Source organism: Falco naumanni, chromosome 5 (assembly GCF_017639655.2).
Source record: "Falco naumanni isolate bFalNau1 chromosome 5, bFalNau1.pat, whole genome shotgun sequence".
In the NCBI taxonomy this organism is placed as follows: Eukaryota; Metazoa; Chordata; class Aves; order Falconiformes; family Falconidae; genus Falco; species Falco naumanni.
The window spans coordinates 88904190-88912304 of record NC_054058.1 but is presented as its reverse complement, the minus strand read 5'-3'; positions in this window follow the sequence as shown (position 1 = coordinate 88912304).

Sequence of the window (8115 nt, the reverse complement as noted above, 5' to 3'; positions counted from 1 at the left end):
CCTTTTGGGGCAAACTGGCGGCAGAGGCCAGGGGTGCTGAGGCGAAAGCCGAGGCTGAAAATACACGGATTGAACCACCACCATATGTGCCCCAAGATGGCGCCGAGCAGCAAGAAGAAGGGCGGGGCGAGACCACCCCCGGCGGGAGCCGGGGGGGGGGGAGCGCTAGAGTTAACAAGCGCACACAAAGGGGAGGGGGAGGAGAATGGGAAGGAAAAGAGTGATTGGCATGACCAAAAAAGGGAAAAGATCACGACCGAGGGGCGGAAAGCTAATCAGAATGACCCTCCCCAAAACCGTCCTTATAAGGCAGGCGCCTCCCCAAGCGGAAGGCAGGGCGGGCAAAAAGGGAAAGAACCGCCCGATTACACAAGAAAGGGGAGGGGCCGAAGCCCGACCACATACCACCAACACCCGGAAGAGAGCAGTCAGTCGGACTCTGACTCCGACTCAGACTCTGCATGGGAGACTTGGCTTGCAAATACAAAGACCAAAATATCACCACTCACATTCAGCAACCTCCACAATAGACTTCAGTGGAGACCCCTTCTTCCTGTTTTTAAAGCACATGAGAACTGCTCCATGACATTTCACCTCATTTCACTTCGAAAGCACATTATAGAAGACTTTAAATAAGCTACTATCTCTGAAATAACAAAGTTTGCTTAATATGCCCAAGTGTTTCCAAAAGATGTCTACCCCGTAACTGGATGATGAGCACCTCACACTAGCCAGAGCACTTTCCAAGCCCCTGGCCCAAAGGCTGTCAGCAGCGAGGTTTCACCACCTCCCCCCCACACAGCCACCCAAATGCCAGAGCCTGCTGCTGGCGTCTCATCAAACCCTGCCATCACCTTCGCACCGTTACTCCATCATGGCAAAAACACCTGGGGCAGGACCTGGCAATCAGGGGGCAAAACCTCCCAGCTCAAGAACAACTGCAGTTTCACATTACATTTGCATGCTTACACAACCAAACAGCTGCGTAACATCTGCAGGCTGGCACTGAACTTCAGCCAGCGCTTCAGCTAGTTACGAGAACACTTATACAAACTCGGGAAAAAACACAGCCAAAGGATTAGTTACGCTTACCGGGCATGTGTAAGCCTTGCGTAAGGCAGTTTTGCAATGCCTCTCTCTGTATGTGGAAACTATGTAATTATAATTTCACGGAAAAAGAAAAACATAAGGGGACAGAAATTACTCTCACTGATTGGAAAAAAAATACAAATTGCATGTGCCGATTGGGCCCCAACAGACACACTAGCATTCCCGGTCCGAGTGACAGACGGGGGACAGAGGGTTCATTCGCCCTTAAACCCTAAAGATATACAAGTGATTGTTAAAGCAATAGCAGACAAAGGACTCAATTCGGCCATGGTCTCCACCCTCATAGATGGGGTTTTTGGGGGAGATAATTTGCTCCCGTTCGATATAAAACAGACCTGTAGGTTGATTTTTGACGGGGCAGGGATGATTGTGTTTTAAACAAGAATGGGAAGAGAACTGTGCGAGGCAGTTAGCCCGAGTAACCGGAGCTGATCATCCGCTACACGGCTCCAGTCTACAGCGGTTGATGGGTACAGACCCAACAATGATTACCCCCCCAAGCATAAGCCCAGGGCCTGCGGGCCCATGAAGTTATGGCAACCACCCGTGCAGCTAGAAAGGCTATTCGCGTAACCTCTAGAGTTATTGCCAAGCCATCACCATGGTCCACAATAAAACTAATGAAAGCTGTGAGTTTTTATCTGCAGGACCGGATCATCGGACACCCCCGTAACCAGTATACCCTGGTGTCAAGAGAAGACGACGAGTCGGCAAGCGGCCTGTCCGCATCTGAGGGCTCTGCACCGGCGGAGTCCAGACAACGGCGATACAGCCCCCACAGGGGGGATCCAGAGCCGGCTAGAAAGGGTCAACATCATGTTTGTAGAACACCAACAACTGCTTTAAAAATGTACTTGATCAGTATTTTCCCCGATTTTCCCTGGCTCTCCCCAAGTATCCCAAGCTACACTCCATTACCCCCAGTCGCTTCCTAAGTGCCAGTTGCTCAGTGTGCCTTATCTTTATACTCTTTTTTAGAAATAATTTTACTATTTTAGCCTGTTTAGTTAAGCATAGAGGGGGGGGAAATGTTGCTAGGTAGGGCCTGGCGGCCGGAAGATCTCGCGCTGTACGGAAACACAGGGCCCCCCTCCAGATAGCCAACAGCTTTTAATTTATGATGTAAGCAGACGGAAGTGACATTGTAAACCTAGGCTATATAGTGTCACGTCGTTCAGCAATAAAGGCCATTTGCCATCCACCACATTGGTGTCTGTGAGCTGATGGACCGCGCGGCCAGGGGTTGGCCGCCGTGCCGTTCCTGAACCAGGTCACCGCGCGCCTGTAAAAAGGCAACAGGGCAGGTGTTTAATTACTTTTTATTTCTTATCATCCTGGTCTGATTTGATTGGTAATATTTTTATTTTTTTTTTTTCCCCAAGTGGAGTCTGTTTTGCCCATGACAGTAACTGTCAAATGATCTCTCCCCATCCTCACCTCAACCTTCCTGATGTAAGCATTCCATGTTATTTTCTCTCTTTCCCAGTCCAGATGAGGAGGGGGAGTGATAGAACAGCTTTGGTGGGCATGATGGCATCCACCCAAGGTCAACCCACCACAACATCAAAGTCCTTTGGCAGTTGTAAGAATTATGCTGTTGATCTTGCAAAGCCTTATGCATAATTTATACATGTGTTTCAGTGAGAGTATGCATATCCATGTGATTATGCATGTGTAAATCTTTTCAGGATTAGAAATATACAGGTTGGATCTGAGCCCTCAAGGTACTTTAGTGGGGACAACTGGAAACTCCACTAGTTTTCTAAATAAAAGTACTGACCCAAGAAATGAGCATAACCATGTAACTGTTCAGGGTATGAACTGGCACAAGGATTTACAGGAAGATTTGAAGTTACATTGCCAGCTATAGTGGGAAAGGAGCCTCATTTTAGCTGTGGAAACCCCAAAAAAGATACTTATAAAGAAATGAGAATGTCAAGAGTTATACTCTAGTTCATTAAGGAACTAGAGGCAGAATAGTTGCATGGACTGATGGGGGAGAATTATGTGAAATGTGTCATAGAAAGAACAGATATACTTATGAATGACAGATGGACATGAGTTATGAATTGAAATCTATAAAATATAAAGAAGACTATGATATCTTCAGATAAGTACTGATGGTTTATAGAGATAATACAGTTTAGGTTATAACTGATTTTAGAAGCATGGGCATTTATTGGAATAGACATAGTGTAAAAGGAAAACATGAAAGATGGATATATTAACATTTGGAGTTTTGGAAGGGAGAGGAGAGGCTGAAGGAATGTGCCCTGGAAAACAGAAAAAGTGACCCAAGTAAAAGTTGCCACTTTTGTAATGAGTGCAGTATTTAAAACAAAAATAGTTGAAATGCTAAATTGTACTGTGGTCATTGGATTTATATATGTGCAAACCTTTTTCATTTGGAATGAAATTTGGCATGAATAAGTACCAGAATGGATGTTTAGTTTCAAGCAGGCTATATCTGAAGGGATGCTTTACAAATAAATGCAACGATATTTAGGAAGGAAACAACTAACAAGAAATGCTTCATGTTTTTAAAAGTTTACAGAAGATGGTTATGTTGATTAACTTAATGTCAGATAATTTTCAAGTTAACAGAAATAAACATTCTCTAAAATTACTAGATAAATCTTCCTTTAAGAGCTATCAAATGAAAAGGAAAATTGTGAATTGCAGACCTTGAGAAAAATGCTAAAAAAGACAAAAAGGATATTAAAAATGCAGAGAGAGATGAAATAGAAATCTGAGAAGAATGATGAAAACCAGTAAAACAGATAAAGGGGATATTAGAAAGGAAAGAGATAATTGAAATAGATATATGTATTAAGAGATGCTAACCACATTTCTAAAAAGATTTTGAACACTGCAAAATAAGAGATCAGTGAAGGATGAAGTTGAAAATTTGAAGATGGAATAAGCTACAGAGTAAAAGAGAATAGGAAAAGAGATAAACCATTAAATTGACTTTTCTTCCATGGACTGCACAGTATTTATGAGAGAAAAAGAAATCATGTCATCTGGTATTAGCTGGGTGTTTAGAATCTTGAAGGCTTGAAATCTGGCTTGAGGGTTTGAACCCCAACCCCCCTGCAACAAAACTTGAGGGGCAAAAAACCCCACCCTTATTTGACATTTACAAAAATGACAGAAGGCTTAAACATATATATATAATGGAGCTGTAGTGAAAAGTATAATTTTCAAAATGACACCTTACTTCAGAGAATATGAAGCTGGACTGACATTTATACAGTACTGTAGTAGAGCAACAGAGTTTTGGTTAATAAAACCACATTTTTCTCTAAATTCCTTAAACCTTTGTGCTATAGTCTACTTAAAAATTCATCAAAAACTCATGGAAAAAATGGATTATTAACTGTTGTCAGTATAAAAGGGTACTGCCTCAGGAATAATAACTGGTATCTTTCAGAAAAAGAAACAAGTAAAACACCATCATGTATTTGTGAATCTTGTTAAAATTTAACATTAAATGGTTGTTTTTCTCTTAATTTAAATAAAAACATTAAGGAAAGGGGAAAAAAATAAGAAAAAAGAAGGAAAATTCTAATATCCTAAGAGTTTATTAATCATTATGATCCAGATCCTGAAAAGTATATATTTCAATTCCAGGTTCTTTTTAAAATTCTTCTTGGTATTAGGCAGTTTAAAGCAAGTTATGGGAATCAATTCAAAATTTTCTATGTTATATATTTCAAGGTCTGGACTATAAACATCTATACAAAAATCCAGGAAGAACTTTGAACCTCTCATTCTCAGGACAGGCTTTATTTACAGTACACAAGCTTAAGAATTGCAGAATACGTACTCCTTGCCTTTTACAATGAGTAAGGAGTCATCTAAAACCATGTGTCACAAAAAGCTTCTAAACTGGCTAGTGGGGGAAGAAACAAGCACACACCACTTATGACAGAGATGCATCATAAATCCTGTTTCCTTATTGAATGAAGATTCTCAGCCTGAAGCCTTCTGATAAAAGTTATGTGTCCATACCTTTTTTTTCACCCTGGAAAAGCAGAGTCAGTGCTTTCTTTCAGAAAATAGCTGTTAAAAGAGGAGATTTCACCACCTGTGCCTTTTACGTAATGTTTTGGTAGATAATGTTCATTCACACTTCCTTTTCACTTTCCAACAGAATGTCTTAATAACCAGAATATACTCTCTAAATTAGATTATTTTTGGTGTTTTCTACTAAAGATGATGTGCTAAGGATTAACAACAAAGCTTGTAACTCTTTAGATTTGTAAACCTGCAGTATCCATTTACCTGATAACAGGTAGTTAGATGCAAGTTCTGATCCAATGTCTTGGTATTATATATTAATTTTTTAATAACACACCCAGTCCCCACCCAACAGAACCCCCACACACAGCTGTAGTCTTTAAAGCAAAGACAAAGAATTTTGTTGCCCACCTGGCCACATATACTATAGTCTTAGAGTTTCATCTAGGTTCTTCTTTCTGACTCACAAATTATAAATTTCATCTAGCTTCCACAGGAAGTGTTTAAAGCCCTATCTCTTTCAAGACAAATCCATAATAGTTAGGACACAGTCTTTCTAGAAGGTTTGGAAGAGTCTTTTCTTAGAGAAGTGAACTCCTATGCTGAATGCATTAACTCAGTGTGCTCTCACCATGTCCTCCTGTAACTGGCAGAAGTAGTGGCTAATGTAGTTTGTCTGGGGCCTGATCTGTAAGGCTGAAAACAAATTTAACTCTGCTTATTAAGGAACCCCACATTACCAGAATCGGCTGAAAATTAGGCACAAACAGCCACTTATTCCCCCAAGAGTAACCAGTATGAAAATAAAAAAAAATGAATTGTCATACACCTACGAAATTATAGTATTGAAAACTGAAGTATATACAAAACTTTAGACTTTCCATGGTGAGATTGCAAGAAAGGAAAGTCATCTAAGCATTACCTGCAAAAGCTAAACTTTATCAACTTCACTTTCTCTGAACTTAGCTTTTAGCATAAAATCATATTTGGCAATGGTAAGAATCACAACATTTTGTAATAACTGCGCTATTTCATTCAGTTAGAATCTACCCTGTTTCTGCAGATAATGATGTAGTTCTCGCTGGGCATGTCTGAATGCATGACAAGAAATTTTGTGTTGCCATCCTGTTTGTTTGTGCTTACATTATGTTCCTTGATTTAACATGAATTTCCAGTATATGTATCTTGAAATCTGTCTCTGCAAGCTGTGTGAAGCAAAATGTGAAGCATTTTAGTGTTAAATGGAATCACATGGATAAATGACTCAGATTAAATAACACATTAAAGTATGTTGTAAAATGTGAAGTACCTTTATTTACGTAAATACAAGTCTTTACATTCAAATCTCTTCTTGACAATCCATGTATCAGGAATGCATTTCCATACCATCACCCCTAGTTCCAAATTGCACATAAAAAGCACCCCAGATTTAATTTATAATGTTAATAACAGAAGCAAAATACAGACATTGAAAACCTAGATCATTTTGTAGTTAAAATACTGGTTTAGGAACCGAAAAGGAAGCAGGAGATAATAAATACTGCATGTCTCAGAGAAATTATGTGAGGATTTGTAACACTACTGCAGATAATGCTTGGAATGATTTTTTGATAGAAGTTGAATATATTATTACTGTAATTTTCTATGTGCTGACAGTCATGGAGAAGATTTTTGTCTTCATGTATATCTGGTCTGAGATCCTATTTTGAAGCAAAATTAAGGACAGAGTTTGTCTTTGCTTCCTTCCAGAACTTAATGCTGTTCACAGTGTTTGCAAAAAAAACTTGGTAATTTAAATTGTCATTGGTAGTTGTTTGTGGTTTTTTACTCTCACATGCATAAGGTTGCCTAAACACCATACCTTCTTTTTCCATGTCTTGTTCAGTTGTAATAGCAGAGTCCTAGCATATAGCCATCTACCTGGAATCTGATGTTATGAAAATAAAATAATGTTATTTGGAATTTCTTCTCACCTCTTGCAGTGAATATTTATCTATATGCACAAAAGGCACAAAAAAATTAACATCAGCTGCAGCTTTCTCTAAACATAATACTGCCTGCCTGTATCAATCTGGGTGACTTTGTTCAGGCACTCTCAGCTGTAAGCAAAAACACTCTCCAAAGAGAGAAAAAGATACATACATACCTGCATATATACATGCATGCATGCATACATACATACATGTATACACACACACATAAATAAAGTAGGTAGTTACAAATACACACTGAAGATAAGTAACATTTAAAGAGCTAGCAGGTTAAGCACTAGTGTGCTTACTATCCTTTGTAAAGTGCCTGAAGAGTCCTTGTTTGCTGGCCAGGCATCAGTCAGGAGTAGAAAGGTGAGTCTCAGCTGCCCTCAGGAAAGATCCTGAGTGTTGCTTAGTTGTTGTCTTTCACTTTTTCTTTCTCTTTTTTTTTTTTTTTTTTTTTTTTTTTTTTTTTAAATAATGATTTTATGGTCTTCCATGTTGGTGTTTTTCCTTTTTAAACCTTGAGCTACTACTGATCAGTGCTTCTGCAGTCACAGTTTTTCTGTAACCTTATCTTTCTTTTCTTTCATGACTTAAAATTCTCTTTATTAGAATTTTGTAAGTTAGGTTATGTAGCTGGGCCACGTCAGAGCTCAGCCCTCTGGTCCATGTACAGCTGAACTAAGTGTGGAACTGGGGGAGGTGAGGAGGAAGAGTAGTGAAGACTATGGTTACAGGGAATTAAAAATACCCCAGAGGTCTTGACCTGGAGTCAGGATCGTGTCTGATATTCAGGAAAATTGTGAGGATAGACATTTTAGAGCAAAACTGGTGTGCAGCATTTGAGGTCTAACATGAGGCAGAAGAGGCACTTGTGCAAATCTTCAGGTAGACAGCCACCTCGAAGGTGTACTTAGTACCTCAGGAAGGACTAGGTGTGTGTTACAAGTGACAGGCAGAAGGTAGACGAATGTCTTGATGTATCAACAGTTGCTGGCCTGGGAGC